Source organism: Hibiscus syriacus, unplaced genomic scaffold (genome assembly GCF_006381635.1).
Source record: "Hibiscus syriacus cultivar Baekdansim isolate YM2019G1 unplaced genomic scaffold, ASM638163v2 tig00112402_pilon, whole genome shotgun sequence".
Taxonomy (NCBI): domain Eukaryota; kingdom Viridiplantae; phylum Streptophyta; class Magnoliopsida; order Malvales; family Malvaceae; genus Hibiscus; species Hibiscus syriacus.
The window spans coordinates 1,316,421-1,341,984 of NW_024063323.1; the positions used below are offsets into that span (position 1 = coordinate 1,316,421).

Genomic DNA, 25,564 nt, shown 5'->3' on the forward strand with positions numbered 1-25,564 from the left:
TATACTACTACTGAAGGTAATAATCTATATGCTTCCTTGGTATAATGGATAATAGACTCGAGTACATCAGATCATATGACAGGAAATATTGATATCCTAGAGGAATATAGTGAAAGTAGCTTACCAGTTTCTATCAAAATAATATATGGCTCTCTCACTACAGTCAAATGGAGTGGTTCTGTTACATTAAACAAAAATCTACTACTCTATAATGTCCTTTATGTTCCTAGATATGCATGCAATCGATTGTCAGTCAGCAAATTAATTAAAGATTTTGGCTGTAATGTTATGTTTGGTACTGGTGGTTGCATTTTTCAGGCACAGGGCTCGAAGAGGGTGATTGGCAATGCTAGATTGGGCAAAGGATTGTATACCCTTGGAGGTCAAGCATCTCAAAATCATCCCTTATCCAGTGCTCTTAGGAAACCAGTTTTATCTTCTGATCTCAATACCAATAAAATTATGTTATGGCACTCTAGATTAAGTTATCGTAGTTTTTTTTATCATTCCAAAATGTTACCAAACTTATTTCTAAATAAAGATCCATCTTTGTTTTCCTGTGCAATTTTTCAAATAGCCAAACACACCAGAAAACCATATATTGCAACCAAATTTGAACCAACAACAGCTTTTTCCATCATCCATAATGACATTTAGGGCCCTTCTCCTGTCAAAAGCATTTCTCGGTAAAGTGGTTTGTGCCTTTTATATATTGATTACTCTAGAACAACATGGGTATTCTTAATGAGAGAAAAATCTGAGGTTGAGTCTCTCTTTAAAAGTTTTTATCAAAAAGTTGAAACCTAATTTGACACAAAAATCAAAATTCTAAGGAGTGACAATGGGAGTGAGTATTTGAATAAAACTCTTGCGTATTTCTTTAAGGAAAAAGGTATTTTTCACCTTACTTTTTGTGTCAACACACCTCAACAAAACAGGGTAGCAGAAAGGAAAAATAGACATCTTCTAGAGGTTATTAGGTCTCTTATGTTTGTTGCTAATGTTCTAAGTATCTTTGGGGGAAGCTCTTCTTACATCCACTTACCTCATCAATAAAATGCCAAGTAAGACCTTAGGTTTCAAAATTCCTACTAAGGTTTTGTTTCGGCTTTTTCCCCATTTTAAAAATTTAAACTCAAGTCTTTCTCCTCGGGTGTTTGGGTGTACAGCCTTTGTTCATATCCACAATAGAGGGAAATTAGATCCTAGGTCCATAAAGTGTGTGTTCTTGGGCTATTCTTCGAGTCAGAAATGTTACAGGTGTTACTCACCTTCCACAAAAAAAGATATATGTCTCATTTGATGTTACATTTTTTTAAAAACCAACCTTATTTTTCAGGAACAAAAATTTAGGGGAAGAGTTACAAGGAACTTCAGCATGTTCAAACTAATACTTCTTTACAGCCTATCATTTCTTTACCTATTATTGTCTATCCACAACCGACTAGCACTGTCGCAGTTCCTAGTGAGGGTAATGGGAATAACCTAAATAACTATGATGAATTAACTTCCTCCTTATCTCAACACTCTATTCCGTGCAAAACACCTTCACCCATTACCAAAAATGCACCTAACAAAACATAACTCCCCAACCAAAGCAACTTAATGTTTACTCAAGAAGAAGGAAAGTTGTTGCTGAAGAAATCAGTCAGCCTAGCATTTGCCAAAAACCATATTTAGATCCTGTTGTAGTTGAAACAGAAGGTAATGATGGTTCCCAAGAGGCTATTGTTGTTGATTTTGATAACTTTTCTATTGCTATTAGGAATGGGGTAAGAAAATGCAATGCTCATCTCATAAAAAAGTATGTTGCATATGGGAAATTACAGTCTAATTTCAGGGCCTTCACTGCCAGCATTAACAGTGAGAAAATCCCAAGAAATGTGACAGAAGCATTCAATCTCATGAGTGGAAAAAGGTTGTGGAATGGGAGATAAAAGCGTTGCAAAAGAGTAAGACATGGAGTTTGACAGATTTGCCAGAAGAGAAGAGAGATGTTGGATGTAGGTGGATATTCACAGTCAAATATCATTTGGATGGGAGTGTGGAAAGATACAATGCAAGGCTGGTTGCTAAAGGTTTTTCTCAGTCCTATGGCATCGACTACCATGAGACTTTTGCACCGGTTGCAAAATTGAATACCAACATAATATTGTTATCAATAGTTGTTAACATGGAGTGGAAATTGCATCAACTGGACATAAAGAATGCTTTTCTGAATGGGAACCTTGAAGAAGTGGTATACATAGAGGTCCCCCCGGATTAGAAGGTCACTAAGAAAACTGTGTGCAAGCTCAATAAATTCTTATATGGATTAAAACAATCTCCCAGGGCTTGGTTTGATCGATTTGCTAAGGCTATGACATAGACTGGTTTTAAACAAAGCCAAACGGATCACACACTATTCAGAAAAATTACACCGAGTGGTAAGATAACCCTCCTAATTGTCTATATAGATGATATGATTATAACTGACAGTAATATAGAAGAAATAGAAAAACTAAAGATTGATCTTGCAAAGGAGTTTGAAACCAAGGATTTAGGAAGTATGAGATATTTCTTGGGTATGGAAGTCGCAAGGTTCGAGGAAGGGCTGGTCATAAACCAACGTAAGTATGTTTTGGATCTTCTTGCAGAAATTGGGATGCTCGATTGCAAACCATTTGAAACTCCAATGGAGTCAAGCTTGAAGTTTTACAAGTAAAGGACTGGAAATCCAATAAACAAGGAAACCTACCAAAGATTAGTTAGGAAGTTGATCTACTTTTCGCTGACCAAGCCTGATATTGCATACACAGTGAGCATTGTCAGCCAACATATGAGTGATCCTCGAGAAGAACATTTGGAAGTTGTTAACAGAATTCTAAGGTTCGTGAAGTTTACCAGAGGAGCTGGACTTATATTTAGAAAAAATCAAGACATAACAGTGAAGGTTTATACAGATGCAAGCAGGGAAGGTGAATTAACTAATAGAAGGTCAGTTAGTGGCTATTGTACCTACGTTTGGGGTAATTTGGTGACTTGGAGAAGTAAGAAACAAGCAGTTGTCTCTCAAAGTAGTGCTGAGTCAGATTTTAGAGCAATGACTCTCGAAATATGTGAAGGAATGTGGATTAAAAGACTGCTCACAGAACTGAACTTAGATGACAAAAAGAATTTTGAGATTTTTAGTGACAGTAATTCAGCTATAAGTATAGAAAAAAAACCAGTGCAACATGATAGAACGAAGCACATTGAGATAGACAAACATTTTATTTACGAGAAGGTCAACAATGGAGTTGCAAAACTGCAGTACATTCCGACGAAGAAACAACTGGCATATATCTTCACCAAAGCCCTTCCACGAGTGACTTTCGATGAGTTATCATTCAAATTGGGTATATACACCAATTTGAGGGGGAGTGTAGGTTATGTAAATGTAAGATTGTATGAATTATAGAAATGAGTTGTTCCATCCCTTAAGTTAAGAGATTCTGTAAATATTCTTTATATTTTTCAATCCCTTATTTCAAGGGATTACATATCCTAGGATTAGTATTTTTCCTAACTTAGAGTTTCAGTTTAGAGACATAATTTGTATATAAAGATGTAATATGTCCTACTAAAAAATATAAGACTGAAATAACAGAGACTTACTCTATTTTCTACAGTAACTTAGTTACTTGGAGAAGCAAAAGACAAAATGTGGTGGCTAGATCAAGTGCGGAAGCTGGATTTCGAGCTACGACATTGGGAATTTTTGAGTTATTATGGCTAAAGATTACTTTAGAAGACTTGAAGGTAAAGTGGAATGGACCAATGAAACTCTACTGTGATAACAAGTCAATCAACATTGCTCATAATCCAGTTCAACATGACAGAACAAAAATGCTGAAGTGGATAGACATATCATAAAAGAGAAACTTGACATTGGCCTGATCTGTACTCCCTATGTGACCTGGTTGACCTGCAGAAAGACCTGGTTGACCAAAATAGATGAAATGTTGTAGAACTACCACACACGACTCATGAGTACCCTGAGGATAGAATTGCATTGGCTGTATAAATCTCACCTTTATATCTGCACGTAGAAAAGGGCTGCAAATACAGGTGATAGTTCTATTATTAAGGAGAAATAAAACTAAAAAAGAAAGGGACAGATGACTTAATCAGCATGAACAACTTTTTTGAAAAAGTATGAAATAAAAAACCATCTTGGATAATTGTTAAATGTCCTTCATCTTTGATGTCTTAAAGCCAAAGACCAAGAACTCGTGTACCTGTTGTGACCCATCTTATCAAGGACATCAGGATTATTGTCTCCCTTAAAATAATCCAAAATCCTCTTTTGCTCTGCTGTGCAACATTACAGTCACGTTTCTTCTCACACGCATCCACAGCAAAAACTTCAGAACTGTACATTTTTTTTATATAGAAACTGCAAAACTGTACATGACATTCAATTTCCATACCTGATTCATAAGGGGAAATTTCCAGTCCGAGTTAAAAGATGCAAGAACATCATAAAATGTTCAAAGAAAAATATTACAGCCTGTATATTAGAAATCAAACAGCAATTAGCACTGCCAAGTTGGTGTGTTGATTGCATTGAAAATACCATCAATTGTTATACTAATATTTCTTGACATCAGAGTAGAAACAGAGGAGTACTTCATAACTTAGAGGTGGAGAAAGGCTGCTTTATAATCAAATCGTTTTTCTTATTAAAATGTCTAGAAACAGAAATTGCAACATCATATGACATGGATATCTTCTAGGGTAATAACAGCTACCTAAATTAGTTACGCCATTAAACTCATTAACACTATCTTTTCTCTAAATGCCCTCAGTGAAAAAATCTAATATCCTACGGAATGTGCTGACAACTTTTAAATAATATCAGGCCCAGTTACCTTGCAATTTTCGATATCCAGTAATCATCCTGTAAGAAGTTCCGTAAGACAACAGAAATCACTAGGAAACTTCACAATCTTAAAGCAGAAGGCTGCATCCTTCAACACGTATGTTATTTCTCCCTTTACCTAAGATAATCCCAAAAAGAATAAGATGAAAATGATACTGATTCCAAATACCACGCAACAAACCAAAATAAAGGTTTGTAAGATGAGAAAAAAAAATGAAATGTTAGGTTATTGTACTATATTGTAAATGACTCTTAAACTTTCTACAATTGCTGATAGGTTATTGAAAAGAGAATACAAACATAATCATGTTTATGCATACAAATCAGGCGAATCAAAAGGAATCTTGTTGATGCCATTATCTTCAGATCATATACTTTTTTCTGATCTTAATAAACCATAATGCATAGCTTCAAACAAATAACGCATATCTTCATAAGATAATCTTGAAAGGAATCACATAAACTAATGCCTTCACCTAATCATTTATGATCTCTCAGAATTATATTATTTATTGGCAGATGTCGAAAATTTAAGATTGTTTTCGCTTGGTATTTGAGGAGCCTTCCAAGCAAATGAAGAGTGGCTACCTGCCACTCACAAATAAACATGTATAATAATCAACGAGAACTGGTTACTTTTGATAATTCCAACCTTAAGATCCTACAAGTGATTCGATAGCTCACTAGGTGCAACAATGCTATTTGCCACAGTCGGTATATCAAACACATACTGCCCTTGCTAATTTCTGACCTGAAAATTTACGATAAAGTATAACTTGCTCTGTCAGGATGTACATATATACCTGACAAAAATTCCCATTCTACACAACCAAGCATGAAAAATATACTCACTTCCTCAAAATTGCATAAACTGCAGGATCCTTGTCAGCAAGTGATATTGGGGAAGTCTGTAAATATGTAAATTATTTCAGTCTTCAATTAATACCTCGCTTCAGAACATCCAAGTTTCAAGAAAAAACCCTTAAGAGTTTCAACAATCACCGCAACCTAATTGCCTGAAACAAATAACATGTAAGAGATATCCATGAGAGGTTTCATTACCTTATGGAAATTCAGAGTACAAGTAACATTTAGATGTGGAAGAAGATGCAAGTATTGTGTTTCACCCACTCCAGATGTGTTAAAAGTGTGAGCATTACGTGCAAAAAACAAATTAGAGGAATGATAGCCGATAATTTACTAAATGTCAGTATACCGACATAATTTTAAAAATGAAAAGAAGAATCACGATATATTAAGATTAGCCTACTCCAAATTTTAGCATAAATGTTCAAATTGCATATTTGGTTACATGGTATTAGTTATATGGAAACTATTAGATAGCAAATTCTAAAAGTTCATTCGGCATGGTACAAGTGAGAAACTCTTCTTTCATACCCAATTTACGAGATGCAGATTCTTTGACCAATGAACAAACTTTCCCATGTGAATTTGTGTCATCACCAAAAACTTGACAAAGGAATTTATTTACTGAAAATTCATCCACTCCATCACTGACAATAAAAAGTTGTATATAAGTTTATAATTCAGAAAATTACTCTCAAAAAATGCTTATTGTAAGATCAGTTTCATGCTAAGCACCTGTGCATAAGACTACGGATCTTGTAATATGTGACGTCATCGAAAAAAAATATGGCAATAGGACAATCTCCTACAATAGATGATCATTAATTTGATTAGCAGACATCGAGGTACGAAATGCCTTGCAAAAACCTAATGGTTAAGGAGCACATATCAACCTGGACATACTCTTCCAAGCTTTCAGGCAAGCTATAACGAATTACCTGAAACAAAATCAAGGGAAAAAAACACTTGTCACTATTTAAAAATGGTGGGGCAACATCTAATGCAAGCAAATCACAGCAGAAGGAGAGCATAGAAAGTGTTTCTGTACACGAGATTCCCGAAGTGCTAACTCAAATTGACTCTCCTATTTAATAATTTTGCACTTACTGATCTTTCAAACCCAGTGAAGAAGACAACTAGGAAAACTAAAGTAGAGAGGGGCAGCAGTGGTCTACCCTTTTAACAAGCCATCATTTATGACAACCATTATACCATCATAAAATTCTAAATCACTAATGCACCAAAATTTAGACTAGATTTTAATCTGGGTACAAGAGGATACTATGGATTTAGCCTAGGATCATCAGGCAAAAATATCAACTACCCCTCACAACTTGAGCTAAGGCCAGGTGGGAAAATCTATACTAGCTTTGATGTGAATTTATGACGAGAAACCACAGAACTTATAAATGAACTTTTTCTTCTTACAGGTCTGCCAAATGCCACAGTTGCAACAACCTTCAAAAGATATTGAGGTAATTGTTATAACCAATAAAAGATTTCAAAAGGGAAAAAACTATATTCAGTGCAGAACTTAGATATTGCAGTGAAATAATTCACACCACTCTGATCTTGTTGGTACAAAACAACTCCTGTATGCGGCTGCGATCCCTTGCCAGCATTCCACTATGGTAACTCTACACGAACATTAAAAATAAGCCTGTTAGAAGCCTAAAAGGTATTATCTAATGGAAAAAATTACAGATGTAAAAACACTCACCTTTGCAGAGATATTGTTATCACACAAATACCTGCTTATCTCATCAGTTTCAGAGTGCAAAATCCAGGGCAAGCAGAAATTACTAATGGCCTGAGAACCATACATGGACTACATAAATGCAATAGCTAAACCTGAGATTAAGAGCATTACGAAAAGGCTTAAATATACATTTGATACCTGAACTAGTCACATTCTCCCAAGTATGTACAAAAAGAATTTTTGCTCCCAAGTAGGGATCTGAACTTTAATTTCATCCATTGTTTTGGTAATTTTATTAAGAATATTAACTTTTGATGACGTGACAATATAAGATTATACAATGTGTCAATGATGATGTCATCATAAGTGTTTTTTTTTTAAATTGAAAATTTTTATTAAGAGTACAAAACAGTACGTGAAATTAAAGTTCAAGTACTAACTTGGGAGAAAAATTCTTTAAATAACAACTTAGGAGAAGGTTCCTAGTTCAAGTACCACTTGGGAGTAAAAATTCTTTAGGTACTAATTTGGGACAGCATGCCTAGTTCAGGTACTAAATGTATATTTAAGCCTTATAAAAATAGTCTTTATGCTCCAGGCAAATTTAGTATCAGAAGATGCTAAGTTGCTTATATAAGGGATTTAGAGAATTAGCATATATGTGCTATCCACAAGAACTGCTCAAAGCTGAGCATTAATAGCCAATCGAACTGAGCAAAGGAATTCAACAATGAGAAGAGCCATAGTGTAATACCCCAAATATCAGGTCAGAGACTTTATTGAAAAGATTTAAGAATTAGAGGATTTATTTGAAATATGACAAGAATGAGAAAATGATTTGGAATAATGTTTTAGACTAAATTGCAACAATAAATGAATAAAGAGGGCATTTGGTCCTTTAAAGGGGAAATTAATTATAAAATTCAATTTTAATAAGGTATTAAAGTAAAGGAAAAAGGGGAAAGTAAGTCAACCAAAAGCAATCTTCTTCTTTCCCGTGGAAGAGCTCTCCTCCATAGCCAAAGGTAAGGTTTCATTTGGCTAGTTTTTCCTTTCGTTTTTGGTTGGTTTTTAAATCATTGAGTATTATAGAGGCTCAAGGAATGGTCAAATAGGATTAAAACTAAGAGATGGATGAAATATTTGAGATTTAAGAAAATGAGTTTTTGAATGATATGTAAAGATATGAGTTTTCATTGATGTTTATTAGTATTTTTTATTTGTCAAATAAGTAAATAAGAGATTAGAAGCATTGGATGGCTGTAAAAACATGTTAGAAAAAGTAGTAAGATCCTTAAATTGAAATGTTCTTTAGAGATTGTAGATATTATAAGTAGCTAAATGAAGGAAAGTTAGTTGGGATAAGTAAAGAAGAGTTTGATAGTATTGTTGGGGGTAAAAATAAGGGAAATTGGCCAAATGTGGGTAATTATCGGGCTGAAAATGGAAAAATCTGGATAAGGGTATCGGTACTGGAAGAACGGTATCGATACTATAGGCTTAAATTAGAAGAAATCAGTTGAACAATATCGATATTGATGCAATTAGTATCAATACTGAGGTAGGTATCGATACTATGGGGAAGGTATCGATACCATTGATTAGAGAATACAGAAATGGTATCAATACCGTATTAGAATATCGGTACCATAGTATAAAAGTATTGGTACTAAGAGACAAATATCGATACCATGGATCCAGATTGTAGAAATGAAATCGATACTGAAAGGAAGTATCGGTACGACAGTATAGAAGCATCGATACTGTCATAACCAATTTTGTTTTTTAAAAAATTAAATATTATTTTTTAAAAATAATTATAACTTTTATTTAGAAAAATTGATGATTTGGAATTGATTTGAATTAAATGGAAAGGGAGTCACCATCGAACTTTGAGTTAGGTAGGTCAAATAACTAAAAGCATCTTTTAAAAATAATTTTAAGAAAAATCATTTTTAAGAAAAAAATAGTCTGCGCTTACCAGTAATTCGATTTAAAAGGGTTCGGGAGTCGATTACGCATGGGGAAGGATTAGCACCACCACAACGCCCAAAATTAGTATTATATCGCTTACACGTTGTCGTAAATGGTGGAAATGATGAATCGAATATAAAATTAAAATGTGATTCGTTTATTGAACGTTAATTTATTTGCCTCGAATTAATTAATTAAAGAAAATTCTTTAACTTGAAATGAAATCTCGAGATTAGCAATCCTCCGTCGGGAAAGTTATTTCGACTATTTCTTATCCTTAAAAAATATTCCCTCATCGACTATGTAAAAAATGTGAATTGAATATAAATTGACAATAAACATTTACGTGAAATAAAATGAATTGTTATTTAGAGAAACATACATTGCATTGTTCGATTTAAAATGCGAGATGAATTAATTAACAAAACAAAGTTGATTTATTTCAAGTTCACCTTTTATTAAAATGTCGTATCAGATCGCATCACTTCGATCAAGTGAAGCTTTCCACGCTCATTCTACAAAATGGTGTTCTTGAAATTATTCGAATAATATACCAATAGATAATAGTACAATAAAATTGGAATATATACAAATAAAATATTTACAGTAAATAACAATCATATTACAAACACTAAAAGTAAAATAACAAGCAAAAGGGATTAAAACAAAACAATAAAAAATTTAAAAGATCAAAATATGATTAACATAAACTTGAGGACTAAAATAGCAAAACAAAAACTTAAGGAACTAAAATAGCAAAAATAGACATTTAAAGGACTAAAATATAAATATAAATAAACCATATCCACAATCACAATACAACAAATAATATAAGTACCATAAATGAAAATATCCCAAAAATAATATTCATGGACTAAAATAAACTAAATCAGAAACATAGAGGAGCAAATAACAATTAGCCATAAATACAACAAATATTAAACAATGACTAAAATGAAACATGCATAAATTATAGGGTCAGATTCGAATATCAGCAAAAACACACAACACATAAAATCAGTGACTAAAATGAAAACTTTAAAAATTATGTGCTCAAAGTAAAATATCAACATACACATATTTAACATAAAATCTAGGACGAAAATACAATGAAAAACAAACATGGCCCGAAGTCAAAGAGTTCAAAATTTCATTAATGACCAGTTACATAACATTACAAAAGTGGGGGACTTAAACTGAAATTAACCCATTTCTAAAAAAAATACATACCCTCCCTTAACAAAACGGTGTCACATGGCAACTGAAATATATCCCATTTAAGGGTTATTTCGAAACCCTATGCCACTTCAACCCTCAGCCGCCTCTTTAACTCCCTATTTCCCTTTCTTTCTTTCTTTCTTATCAAAAGAAAGGAAAAACAAGGCCCACAACTGCCACATACAACGTCAACGATTTGGCAAATAGAACAGATTCAAGCCCCAAAACTCTAACCACTACACCCTCACTGGAAAACAACCCTCAAGCCCAGAAAAAAATGAAAGATTTACCTTCAGTGGGGTTTACCCTTGATTCAGATGAGAATAGAGATCCCAGTCGACCAAATATCAACAAAAAGGTAAGTGTTTTTTCTATTTTTTGAGGGTTTTTATTTCTTTCTTTCTTTCGATTTTTTCTCTCCTTTTTTTCAACTATCACCAAATGGGTTCTCCCCCTTATTCTTCTCCCTTTATGTTTGCTTTCATGTGGATTTCTGGTGAGATGATGATGATATCTAGGAAAATAGGGGGATGGGTTTCTGACTTGAGTGGATTAAATCTCAATTTTTTGGGATTTAATTTGGTTTTTTAATGAGCTTTTCGGATTTGATGATGTTCCCTCTTATTTGGGTGATTTTCAGGCTACTGTGGATGACGACAGTGGCGGCGGGATGCTATCAGTGACTCACGCGCCGACGATGGCTGCTCAACTCCAACAAATAGAGGTGGCAGTTGGATTAGGGTTTAAAAACCCTAATTTAAACGGGTCGAGTCAGATTGTTGGGTCTAATCTGGAGCAGCTGGGCCTAGTTCGGGTCTGGATCCGAATTGGATCTTGGGTCTTCTGCTGGGTTGGGTTAACCCGAACTTGGGCTTCTTGGTGATAACTGGGTCACTTGTAATGGGTTGTTGGGTTGTAATTGGGCTTCAAGGCCTGCACAAAATGTGATAGGTATAATATTAATAATAAAAGTAATAATAATAATAATAATAATAAATTAATAAAATAATTTTTTTGGTAGACCCAGACAAAAACGAGTGTCTAAAGATACCATGGTAAGGGTATCGATACTATTGAGCAAGAAATTTTAAGATAGGTTGAGATTGTTATAGAAAATTAAATAATAGTACTTTTGAGTATTGTTTAAGTATAAATGTTAGGGAATATACTAACATTTAATATTGTATGTGTCTTTAATGGATGCTTGAGTAGATCGAAATCAAGCTCCCGAGTCAAGCAAACGAAAGGCAAAGGCAAAGTACCTGAGTAATCAGATTTGTATTTTGGATATAATAGCGAGGCAAGCCAGGTGAGTGCATTTATTATGTACTTATATGTTATGGTAGTCATAGATGCATGTTGCTTAATATATGTATAGTGATTACAGAATGTCACTATGCGTGCAATCTAAGAAATTCATAATAAGTTTATGAATTTCCGTATGGGCACTGTGTGTACAAAATAAAGAAATTCATAATAAGTTGAATAATTTTCGTATGGGCATTGTGTGTGGAAAACTATAAAATTCATAATAAGTTTATGAATTTATGTATGGGCACTGTGTGTGCAAAACTAAGAAATTCATAATAAGTTTATGAATTTTCGTATGGGCACTGTGTGTACAAAACTAAGAAATTCATAATAAGTTGATGAATTTTCGTATGGGCACTATATGTGAAAAACTATAAAATTCATAATAAGTTTATGAATTTCTATATGGCCACTATGTGTACAAAACTAAGAAATTCATAATAAGTTTATGAATTTCCATATAGGCATTGTGTGTGCAAAACTAAGAAATTCATAATAAGTTTATGAATTTCTATATTGGTAGTGGGTGTGCAACCCACGTAAATTATAGTAAGTTTGGGGAATTATTGTATTAGTACTACAGGTGTAAATTATATACTGTATAATGAATTGAAAGAGTTAATGGATATTAGAATTGTCATGATATACTTGTGTTTAGAATTTTGTTTATGATTATTATGCCTCACTAAGAAAATTCTTAGCGCGTGTTAATTTCACGCGTAGGTTTTAATACAAGCGGAGTAAGGGATCATCTAACATCACAAAGCAAGGGTCGCCTCATCAGTAATTGTACTACATCTATGTCTATTTTTGATATATTTAGTTGGCATGTAATAGAGTTAGTAAAAACGCTCTGAAAAGTATTTGATTACCATGATGTAAAAAGATGAAATGTTTGAATATTACTTTTTGATTTACCTATGTAAGTTTAATAAATGTTTTATTTTCACTAAATTAAAATGTTTTATACAAAGAAACGAAATTTTACAGATATTCAAATAGGGAAACATTTTTAAAATGATATGACATATGTAGCTCGTGTACGAAAAAGTATACAGGAGATTGGTGTTATATTTATTGGTATCAGAGCTACAGGTTTAGCCGATTCTCGGCCGAAAATGAGTGTATTTTAATGTAAAAAGGGTTTACATACCACTAAGATATCAAGGTTACTGATAGGGTATAGTTAGAATATGATAGATGTCCCTCCTTACTAACTTAAGTATTATCCTTATGTATGTTATACTAGATGTCAGATTCTACGAATTTTAGATGAGCTGTTGAATTATAGAATAGAGATAGATCGGGTAGTGAAAGCTATGAAGAGAATAGTGAACATCCGATTCCATCTGAGAACACCAATGCATCGGTACTTTAGGGTATGCATGTGCCAGAGTTTGGAGCTTTTATGCAAGCTCTCGATGTTGTATTGACACGGTTCGAACCTCATCCGCCTCGCCCTACTCCTCCAGCACCGCGAATGTTAATCCTTAAGGAATTAAAAAGTTTGGGAGCTCCTGAGTCCTGGGGAGAAGAAGATGAAGGTCTGATGGACACTGATTTATGGTTAAACGATGTTATGGTGATGTTGTAAAGTCTTCAGTGCTCCGATCATGAAAAGTTGGGTGGAGTTGTATCGTTACTCTGAGGATCAGCTTGGGTGTGGTGGTCAAATACGATGATGTATGCATCACTTGATCAAGTGAACTGAACATTCTTTCAAGATGAGTTTAAGAACAAGTACATTGGGAAGTAGTTTATGAGGTCAATGTTGTTGAAATTTCTTAATTTGAAACAAGGCGATCAAGCAGTGTATGAGTATGAGGTTGAATATAACAAGCTTAGTCGTTATGCTATTGAGGTAGTTCTTATGATAAAGGTCGACGTGATTGGTTTATTAAGGGCCTGAGGTCTAAGTTGAAAGAGATGATGTTGACCTTAAACTTGTCTAGCTTACAAGAAGTTATAAACCGAGCTAAGGCTATTGAAAGAGCTTAAGAAGAGACTCTAGCAGCGGACCAAAGTATGCAGACAGGAAAAATGATTGGAATGTCTTCATCTACACATCATGCTGAGAGAGGAAAGGGCTCGAGTTCTCGATATTGACATAGTTGATTCTGCTGCAACTTCACAGAAAACTAAGCAGTCTCATTCTTTTGTTGCTAGCTCGGGTAGAGCTTTTGGAGTGAGACCTTTATGTCAGACATGTGGTAGGTCACACCGGGGAGTCTGTAGATTGCTCTCCAGCGCTTGTTTTCATTGTGATGAATCTGGTCATTATGCTCGAAATTGTCCAAAGAAATCTAGAGATAGATCAGCACAAAATGAGAGATCAGTAGCAGCACCAAGTAGAAGTAGAGGAAGTGGAAGATTAGGCGATCAATCTGAGGCTAGCTAGAGACAAGAGACTCGGGGAGTGACCCAAATTTATAATAGACCAGTGAGGATCGGGATGATCCGAATATCATAACAGGTATATTCCATCTTTTTGATGAGCCTGTCTTTGTTCTAGTTGACCATGGTTCTACGCACTCTTATATTAGTACAAAGTTGGTTAGAACTAGAGGAATTCCTTTAGAACCAATTTATAGTGAAATGATAGCGGTAAACCCTATGGGTCCTAGTGCAAGGGTAACTCGTGTATGTATAAAATGTCCAATTAAGATTCAAGGGGTGGTGTTCTCGGCAAACTTGATGGAGTTGCCCTTCGATGAGTTTGAAATCATTTTGGGCATGGACTGATTGTCTCCATATCATTGATGGGTAGATTATCGACGAAAGCGATTATTCTTAAAGGATTCGAAAGGCTCCGAAATAGTAGTGATTGGTGATAAAGCTGTAGACACATATATTCGTCCGACCTTGTTTATCTATTATTAGTCTATTATATTATATATAGTATTAATTTGTATTATATAAGTATATGTGTTACGTTTATATTATATAATATATACTATAATACACTATAATGGGCATATACATTATGTTCGTGTATTACATAACATATTTATGTTATAGTATATATATATATATATATATATATATATATATATATTACATCATTATATGTATAGATTATATATTTATCATACATGTATATTTATTTTCTTTTTTGATTTACAGAATCCAACCCAACCGAAAAACAACCCCACTAGGCCCAACATACCAAGCCCAGCACGTGGGAAGCCCGCCAGTAGAGCTAGGGTTTCGTGGCTTTCTTTTAGCGTCGCACATCCAACATTCAAGGGGTGAACTGCCGGTCAAACTAAGGATTCTTGGAGAGTCCTCACGCCAATAGCAACAAATCCACCTTCCGAATCATCCAGCGCATCGTGGATTTCGTGAAAACCCGGCAAAAATCATTTAGTATTTTAGTCTAACTAGAATTCTAAATCAACCCAAAAATAATGGGTTATCAAAGCTATAAATTCATGTAAATGTAAAACAAAAAGGGGAAGTTAGATCGAAGAAAAGAAAATACTTGTAAATCTCGAAAAAGAAACTCAAAGAAAGGTATTATTTTTTACCTATCTTGGTTTTGCTCTTACATGTTGCTTGGTTTCTTTTGTTTTTCTTTTTTTTTTTACTCGAAAAAGTACAAAGTTGATGATCGGGGGTAGGGTTTTCGAAAAGTTTTTCTCAGATCTAGCCCTTCCCGAGGCTTTTTTATGAAAACAAAGGGGATATTTAAAGAAATGATTGAAAAGGTTTTCAAAAAATTAATTTTTTGGGTTTTCACAGCAAATGAACGACTGTCTGCACCGATCTACGATGGTCGGCAAGGCAGTGTCGGCTGGAATCTAGGTTTTTATTTGAGTGTTCTTCATGCCATGATGAACATGAAGAACACTCCAGAGGATTTGAAGGAAAGGGCTTTTATTCGTTTTTTGAGGAAATGAAACAAATGAAAGATGTTTGAGATTTTGGGCTTTATAAACGACCAGAAAACTCGACCGGATCCCCTAAGGATCTGAGTGTTTTCCAATAGGTAGGGGTAATTACGAAGCTAGTCCCTGATTTATTTCTAAAACTCATTTTGCGCCTTAAATTTGATTTTAGTTTCGATTTTTCTTTTTATTTTCACCACTCATTTTATTACTTTTTTAATTTGGTCCTTTTTTCATTTAATTCATGTTTATTTAATTATATTTTTAAGGTCATTGTATTTTTTAATTATTGATCTGACATTCTTTTTATTTTTTTTATTATTTCTTTCATTTTTATATTAATTTCCCAATTTCTGTTTTTTCTTTTGTTCGTACTTAATCTTGCATTTGGTACTTTTAATTAAAATTTTCCACACATCATCTTCTTCATCACTTCATGTTTTAATATGGGTAATCTATTTTCTTTTTACACGTGGCATGAATTAGTTCTATTTATTTTAGCATTTTCATTCTGTTAATTTTTTTATTTCTCGTCATGTACATGTATATTTTTTCTCTTTATTTCATTCCAAGTATTATAATTTAACTCTCGTTATTTTTCATTGTGGTCAATTCAGTATTTTATTTTGCAAATCTAATATCTTTTTGACCTTTTAGGGGTACTCTTTAATCGATTGAAGGTAAGTAATTTGGATCGAATTTTTACTTCTAATTTAACTTGCAATTTTTGTAATTAAGACAACTGGAAATTAAATTAGTACGGAAAGGGCAGTACAAGAGTGTTAATCATTCCTTGACTGTAACTGACTCCTAAGCCCGACATATTTTTGGTAAGATGCAGATCAGGTAAGAAAACAAACCGAGGTGTCCGATCAACCTAGTTTTTATTTTAAATATAAATGATCGGTGGTGACTCTAACCCATTTATTTAAGTCGAAGCCCAATTGGCCCACCCGAAAGACGGTTGCGACAAAATCGAAATCACCATCCAATGTGATATCGGCCATAACTGCAAAGAAAATGATGTCAAAGGGATGCATAGCTTTTCTAGCTAATGTGATAGACACTCGAGTGCAGGAAGTAAGATTAAACGATATTCCATCAGTTAAGGAGTTTCCAAAGGTTTTTCCGAAAGAATTACCAAGTTTTCCCCCAGATCGTGAAGTAAAATTCTGGATTGAGGTTTACCCGGGTACCGAACCTATTTCTATGGCTCCATATCGAATGGCTCCAACAGAGTTAAGGGAATTAAAAGCACAGTTGCAAGAGCTACTTGATAAAGGATTTATCAGACCCAATGTTTCTCCTTGGGGAGAACCTGTGCTATTTGTGAAAAAGAAGGTCAAGTTTATGCAGTTATGTGATGACTATCGTCAATTAAATAAAGTAACGATAAAGAACAAGTATCCTCTTCTGAGGATTGATGACATGTTTGATCAATTGAAATGTGCATCAGTTTTCTCTAAGATAGACATGAGGTCGGGGTACCATCAGTTAAAGATCGAGAAGGATGATATTTTGAAGATAGCTTTTCAGACTCGATACGGACACTACGAATTCGTGGTAATGCCATTTGGATTGACTAACGCTTCGGCGGCATTTATGAACTTAATGAATAGAGTATTCCAACCTTATTTAGATCAATTTGTGGTGGTATTTATAGATGATATACTGGTGTACTCCAAGTCAAGAGAGAAGCATGATGCTCATCTTTGAGTGGTTCTTCAGATACTTAGTGAAAAGAAGTTGTATGTGAAACTGTCCAAATGAGAATTTTTGGTTAGCTGAGATTGCTTTCCTTGGTCATATAGCCTCCACGGAAGGAATAAGAGTAGATCCCAAAAAGATTCAAGCCATGGTAGATTGGCAACCCCCAAAGAATGTTAAGGAAGTTCGAAGTTTCTTGGGGCTTGCTGGTTAATATAGGCGGTTCGTGAAGAACTTCTCAATGTTAGCTTTGCCGCTAACTAAGTTCTTACGTAAGGATGTGTCTTTTGTTTGGACGAGAAAATGCCAAGAAAGCTTTGAAATGCTAAAGATAATAGTAACAGAGGACCCAGTGCTTGTGCAACCTGAGTCAGGTAAAGAGTATGTTGTTTTCAGTGATGCATCCAATAATGGACTGGGATGTGTGCTGATGCAATAAAGGAAAGTTGTGGTTTATGCCTCAAGACAGCTGAAGAATCATGAGAGAAATTACCCGACACGTGATTTGAAATTGGCAGCTGTAGTGTTTGCTTTGAAAATTTGGCGACATTATCTGTACGGTGAGAACTGCCATGTTTACACTGATCACAAGAGTCTAAAGTACTTGTTGACTCAAAAATAGCTGAATTTGAGACAGAGAAGATGGATTGAGCTCTTAAAATATTATGATTTGGTTATTGATTATCATTCCGGAAAGGCTAATGTGGTAGTTGATGCTCTCAGTCGAAAGACTTTTGCAGCTTTACGAGCTTTGGATGTGCATATGTCTTTAAAGGATGATTGTGTATTGATTGCTGAACTTAAGTTAAAATCGCTGTTTTTTGATTGGGTAAGAGAGTTACAAGGTCGAGATGAGAAATGCTTGACAAGATGGCGCAAGTCGGAAAAGAAGAGGCCAAAGACTTTGAAATGAGAGCCGATGGATGTTTATATTTCCATGGAAGACTTTCCATTCCCGATAATGATGAATTGAAGAAAGATATTCTTTACGAGGCACATTATAGCCCTTTGACGATGCATCCAGTCGGGAATAAAATGTATCACGATTTAAAGAGTCGTTATTGGTGGCTTGGTATGAAAAGAATTGTATTAGAGTTTGTTGCTAAATCTTTGACATGTCAACAAGTGAAAGTTGAACATCAAGTGCCTTCCAGATTGCTACAACCGATATTCATTCCTGGTGGAAGTGGGAGCGAGTTACAATGAATTTTGTTTCGGGGCTACCTTTGATACCAGGTAATAAGGAGTCGATATGGGTAATTGTGGACAGATTGAGTAAAACTGCCCATTTCATTCCAGTTGGAGTAGATAACTCGATGGATAAGTATGCGAAGTTGTATATAAAAGAGATAGTTAGACTACGTGGAGTGCTTATATCAATAGTGCCTGATCGAGACCCAAGGTTTACTTCAAGATTCTAGAAGTCTTTACATGAGGTATTGGGTACTTGATTAAACTTCAGTACAGTTTTTCATTCGCAGACAGATGGGCAGTCAGAACGAGCTATACAAATACTAGAGGATATGTTAAGGGCTTGTGTGATTGAGTTTAAAGGATCATTGGAAAAATATTTGTCTTTAGCGGAATTTGCGTATAATAATAGTTACCAATCGAGTATTAAGATGGCCCCGTATGAAGCTTTGTATGGGAGAAAGTGTTGAACACCATTAAATTGGTTTGAACTCAAAGATAGTAATCAGGTTGGTCTGGATTTAATGAAAGAAATGGAGGAGAAAGTAAAAATTATCTAGGATAATTTGAAGATAGCCTCCGATCGACAGAAGTCTTATGTAGATTTGAAAAGAAAAGAAATTGAATTTCAAGTGGGAGACAAAGTATTTCTAAAAGTGTCGCCTTGGAAGAAAGTTATGAGATTTGGGCATAAATGAAAACTGAGTCCGAGATTTATTGGACCTTATGAGATCTTAAAAAGGGTCAGACTCGTAACTTATCAATTAGCTTTGCCTCTGGATATGGACAAAATTCACTATGTTTTTCACGTATCGATGATTAGAAGGTACATATATGATCCAACCCATGTTATCACTCCTGAAGAGAGAGAAATCCGACCAGACTTAACTTATAAGGAAGAACCAGTAAGAATCTTAGAAAAGGAAAACAAGGAATTGTGTAACAAGAGGATTCTGTTAGTTAAAGTGTTCTAGCATAATCATAAGGTAGAAAAACTACTTGGGAAAGAGAAGAGGACATGAGGAAGCAGTTTCCACACCTTTTCATTTTAGATACTTCTTTAAATTCGGGGACGAATTTTCTTAAAGGGGAGAAATGTAATACCCTAAATAGCAGGTCAGGGACTTTATTGAAAAGATTTAAGAATTTGAGGATTTATTTGAAATATGACAAGAATGAGAAAATAATTTGGAATAGTGTTTTAGACTAAATTGTAATAATATATGAATAAAGAGAGCATTTTGGTCCTTTAAAGGGGAAATAAATTTAAAATTCAATTTTAATAAGGTATTAAAGTAAAGGAAAAATGGGAAAGTAAGTCAACCAAAAGCCATCTCTTTTTCGTGGAAGAGCTCTCCTCCATAGCCAAAGGTAAGGTTTCATTTGGCTAGCTTTTCTTTTCGTTTTTGGTTGGTTTTTGAATCATTGAGTATTATTGCGGCTCAAGGAATGGTCAAATAGGATTAAAACTAAGAGGTGGATGAAATATTTGAGATTTAAGAAAATGGGCTTTTGAATGATATGTAAAGATATAAGTTTTTATTGATGTTTATTAGTATTTTTGACTTGTCAAATAAGTAAATAAGAAATTAGAAGCATTTGATGGGTGTAAAAACATGTTAGAAAAAGTGGTATGATTTTTGGATTGAAATGTTCTTTGGAGATTGTAGATATTATAAGTAGCTAAATGAAGGAAAGTTATTTGGGATAAGTAAAGAAGAGTTTGATAGTATTGTTGGAGGTAAAAATAAAGGAAATTGGCTAAATATGGGTAATTATCTGGCTGAAAATGGAAAAATATGGGTAAGGGTATCGGTACTGGAAGAACAGTACCGATACTATAAGCTTAAATTAGAAGAAATCAGCTGAACATTATCGATACTGATGCAATTAGTATCGATACTGAGGTAGGTATAGATACTATGGGGAAGGTATCGATACCATTGATTAGAGAATGCAAAAATGGTATCGATATCGTATTAGAGTATTAGTACTATAGTATAGAAGTATCGGTACTAAGACAGATACCGATACCATGGATCTAGAATGTAAAAGTGGTATCGATGCTAAAAGGGAGTATCGGTACTACATATAGAAGTATCGATATCATGGTAAGGTATCGATACTATTGAGCCAGAAATTTTAAGAATGGCTAAGATTGTTATAGAAAATTAAATAATAGTACTTTTGAATATACTAACATTTGATATTGTATGTGTCTTTGATGGATACTTGAGTAGATCGAAATCATGCTCCTAAGTCAAGCAAAACGAAAGGCAAAGGCAAAGTACTTGAGTAATCAGATTTGCATTTTGGATATAATAGCGACGCAATCCAGATGAGTGCATTTATTATTTACTTATATGTTATGGTAGTCATAAATGCATGTTGCTTAATATATGTATGGTGATTACTTAATGGCACTATGCGTGCAAACTAAGAAATTCATAATAAGTTTATGAATTTCCGTATGGGCACTGTGTGTGTAAAACTAAGAAATTCATAATAAGTTTATAAATTTTCATATGGGTACTGTATGTGTAAAACTAAGAAATTCATAATAAATTTATGAATTTCTGTATAGGCACTGTGTGTGCAAAACTAAGAAATTCATAATAAGTTTATGAATTTCCGTATAGACACTGTGTGTACAAAACTAAAAAATTCATAATAAGTTTATGAATTTTCGTATTGACAGTGGGTGTGCAACCCACGTAAATTATAGTAAGTTTGGGGAATTATTGTATTGTCACTACAGGTGTAAACTATATAGTGTATAATGAATTGAAAGAGTTAATGGATATTAGAATTGTCATGATATACTTGTGTTTAGAATTTTGCTTATGATTATTTATGCCTCACTAAGAAAATTCTTAGCATGTATTAATTTCACGCGTAGGTTTTAATACAAGAGGAGTAAGGAGATCATCTAACATCACAAAGCAAGGGCCGCCTCATCAGTAATTGTACGACATCCATGTCTATTTTTATGTATTTAGTTGACATGTAATAGACTTAGTAAAAACGCTCTGAAAAGTAGTTGATTATCATGATGTAAAAAGATGAAATGTTTGAATATTACTTTTTGTTTTACCTACATAAGTTTAATGAATGTTTTATTTTCACTAAATTAAAATATTTTATAAAAAAAACGAAATTTTACAGATATTCAAGTAAGGAAACGTTTCTAAGATGATGTGACATATGTATCTCGTGTACGAAAAAGTATACGGGAGATGGGTGTTACACATAGACTCAAAAATATTCAAAGGAATACCGGTCTTACCTGAAATTTGCAGTAAACAGTAATGCTTCGAGCTTCCACAAAAGGAGACTTCAACAACTTTAGTATATCCTTCATCCTATGATGATCAAACTGTTAGAAGCATATTCATAAGATAACCTACCTACCTGTGGAGTAAAGTTAAACTGAAAAAAAAAGGATTGGACTTGCCTATTGCTACTCAAAGACACCGATATCCGTAGATTATCCCTTACTTGTGCCTTTTGAATTAGGTTGGTTGAAGAAATCTCTAGCGCTGACATAACAGATGACAAAGTTGTGGTTGTGGCAGTTGCAGTCATCGCAAGAATGCATTCAGCATTGAGTTTGGCACGAAGTAAAGATGCCCTCAGCCGCATATATGATGGCCGGAAATTACGAGACCTGTTAATTTAAATTCATTTCAAATTTTCAATACTTTCCGGTGATGTATAATAAGAAGAATGGTAGTTCAACCACTCACCATTCAGATACACAGTGAGCTTCATCAACCACAACAAGTGATACAGAGGTAGTATCAGAAAATATTGACAAAAGGTCTGCATTCAAAAGCCTTTCTGGTGAAACAAAAAACACCTAAGACATAAGCCATGAAAACATAAGCTTTTGGGCAGTAATGCAATTCAAACAATATTCATACTATTCACCAATAACGTTCTAAAATGTTAAACCCACTTTTATGCTTCCTTCTTGAATCATTCTTAGTGTCTCGGCAGCTTCTTCGGGTCCCTATTCCATGCAAAAACACCGCCATTTATCGATAACTAATAATTTCTAAAGAGAGAGAATCAACACAATTCCTACCTGACTGCTAGACAAGAAACCTCCTGGAATAATTGGGGGGCAACTGTTTCAACTGATCAATCATCAAAGCCACCAATGGACTCACCACCAATGTAACCCCTGGCAAAACCACTGCTGGAATTTGATAGCAAAGCGACTTCCCAGCTCCAGTTGGCAAAACTAGCATTGTTGATTTTCCCGCAAGCACCATCTTGATTGCTTCCAGCTGTCCGTCACGGAAATCGCTGCTTCAACTGACTCAAACCTACTAAGGTTCTCCACTTTCGAATGCTGTGAAATGTCAGAAACTAAACCTTCTTCGTCGCAAAGGTTTCCTATATCAACTTCGGGTTTGACTCTTCTCTTGCTTCTTTTGAAATACTTTGATTTGTAAGAGTAATTGTTCATCTTTTTACCTTTAGCTGTGAACTTGCGCTTATAGCCTCTGAAATTGAGCTTAACGAAGTTACCTTCTTCACTGCGCCTTTGAAATTTAACTTCAGGTGAAGGGGCATCTCTGATCAAATTAGGAAGATTCTTATTTAAAGTTTTGGTGGAACCTGAGCCGTCGGAGAGTTTAATTTTAGGTTCGGGTGGTTATTTCCGGGGTGGTTTCGGGTTCAAAATTAAGGGAAGGTTTAGAGATTTTGGAGAAGGAAGCACGGCGCGTGGAAAAGAAACCAGCGGGGAGGGTTTCAAGGGAACGTCCGACGGAGATTTGATGGAGTTGATCCGACGGACGACGAATCTGGAAAGGAAAATTGCCGACCGGATAAAAGAGATCCTGTAGTTGAATAGGTTTGGGTTCGGGTTCCGGTACGACTTTGGGTTTGGGTTTATCATGTTTCGACCAAGACGGCTTTTTGGATTTGAAAATGGTGTCTGAATGAGAGGAGGGTTTGATCTTTGCTGTAGATTTGGAGGAAGGAGGGTTTGGAGGCGGCTGCTGCGGCCGCATCGGAGGCGGGAGTGGGTCACGTGGAGGAGTGGCGGAAACATGTGAGCCGTCGGAATCTGAATCGGAATCCATGTGGCAGTGGTAAATGGCTGAGAGTAGCTCAGCCGCTTTACAGTTTCTAGCGCTCAAATTTTCCCGCCTATCAGCGTTTGGTATTATTTTAATATTTGTAAGTAAATGTCTGAATTACCCTTACGCTATTGGGCTTTTGATGGGCATTTTTATTATCTTTATTTCAACGGGTCCAGATTAGCCTGTTTTAACAATGAAACCGACTCAAGCAGCTTGCTAACGGTCATCTTAAGGATGTTTTTACTTCTTTGCCCCTTTGCCGCCTTTCTCTGCCCGCATTTCTAACCGTTAAATGGAGTTAACTCCTACTAGAACTACTCAGCCTCAGGACGCACCCTGCTCGACGTTCATAATTCAAAAACAAAATTACCTCTCTCTCAACAAGAAAAATTCCCCTTACTTTTAACTCAAGAAAGGCTTTTTCAATTTATACACATACCCATTGGGAAAACAACACAAAAGCTTGATTTGTTCTGACTTCTGAGTTGCAATTAGAAGAAAAGAAACTGTGCTCCTGAGTTTCAATTACACAGAAAAGAGAATGGTGGAACTACTGATCCGTAATGATTTTAAGTACGTTGATCTCAATGGGGATCCTTTTGAATGGTTGCTTCAAATAGCCAAATTTGAGGAACAGAAACTGCAGAGAAACCATGATCATGGCCATCCCAAGTGTTTCGATTTTCGAATACAATGCACAGCTACCTGGGTCTCTCTCCAAGAAAGAAAACATGGGGTTCGAGTTCGACAACAACGTTGGGAAGAAACCGAAACGGAAGTTGAAAGAAGAAGATGGTGATGGAGAATGGGGAAGTGGACTGAATCTGAAACCCAAGTCGAAGAGAAGCATGAAACAGAAACCCCAATCCTCAATCCCAACACCCGACATGCCCAACAGATACAAACGGCACATACTAGAAGACATGGGTGGTTCGGGTTTGGTTCTAGTGATTCAGAAGACCCTCTTTTACTCCGATGTTAATCATACCGCCAGCCGCTTCTCCGTACCCTTCTCGCAGGTCAAAAGTCGAGACTTTCTCACAAAAACAGAGGCTGATGATTTGGCTCACAAGAAACCAATGTAAGTAAGCTTCTTGGATCCATCAATGGAGAAAACTACAATGACTTTTAACAAGTGGAAGATGGGGAAAAGCTCACTCTACGTGATGACCGAATCGTGGAACTCGGTAGTGGAGACCAACAAACTCAAGAAGGGTGGACCGTGCAACTCTGGTCTTTCCGGGTGGATTCAGAGCTTTGCTTCGCAATAGTCAGAGTCTGAGACCCAACACCAGACAAAGAACAATGCCCATGTGTTCTAGGTTTTGAATTTACAAGTATTTTGGTTTTTAATAATCGACATTCGTTATTTCTTTGTCTATAACCAAGAATGCTTGGTTATCTCTGTTACTGTAATTTTTTGGATTACAAGAACGTACTTTTGTCGCATCTTAAACTGAAGTTTTTGAATATATTAGAATATTGTTGACATTGAAAATCCCCTTAATTTTTTTCTCTCTAATGGTTTATCATAAACCCTCTTAAACATAAACCAGACTGACCATGTCAGGCCATAAGCTGAGAGTAATGGCTTCATGATGACAGAGCATAAATGCAGAAGCATATGGGACATGAGGTTTTGGTCGGCTATAAACCAAGGCTAAGGCTGTTCTTTTGTCAGGTGCTCAAATAATTGGTTTTCTGTTATTCA

General features: G+C 35.1%; 1 pseudogene; it reads right to left on the reverse strand.

The window, feature by feature from the left end:
- Nucleotides 1-3,848: 3,848 nt before the first annotated feature.
- LOC120179126 lies at nucleotides 3,849-23,853 on the reverse strand (annotated as a pseudogene).
- Nucleotides 23,854-25,564: the final 1,711 nt, after the last annotated feature.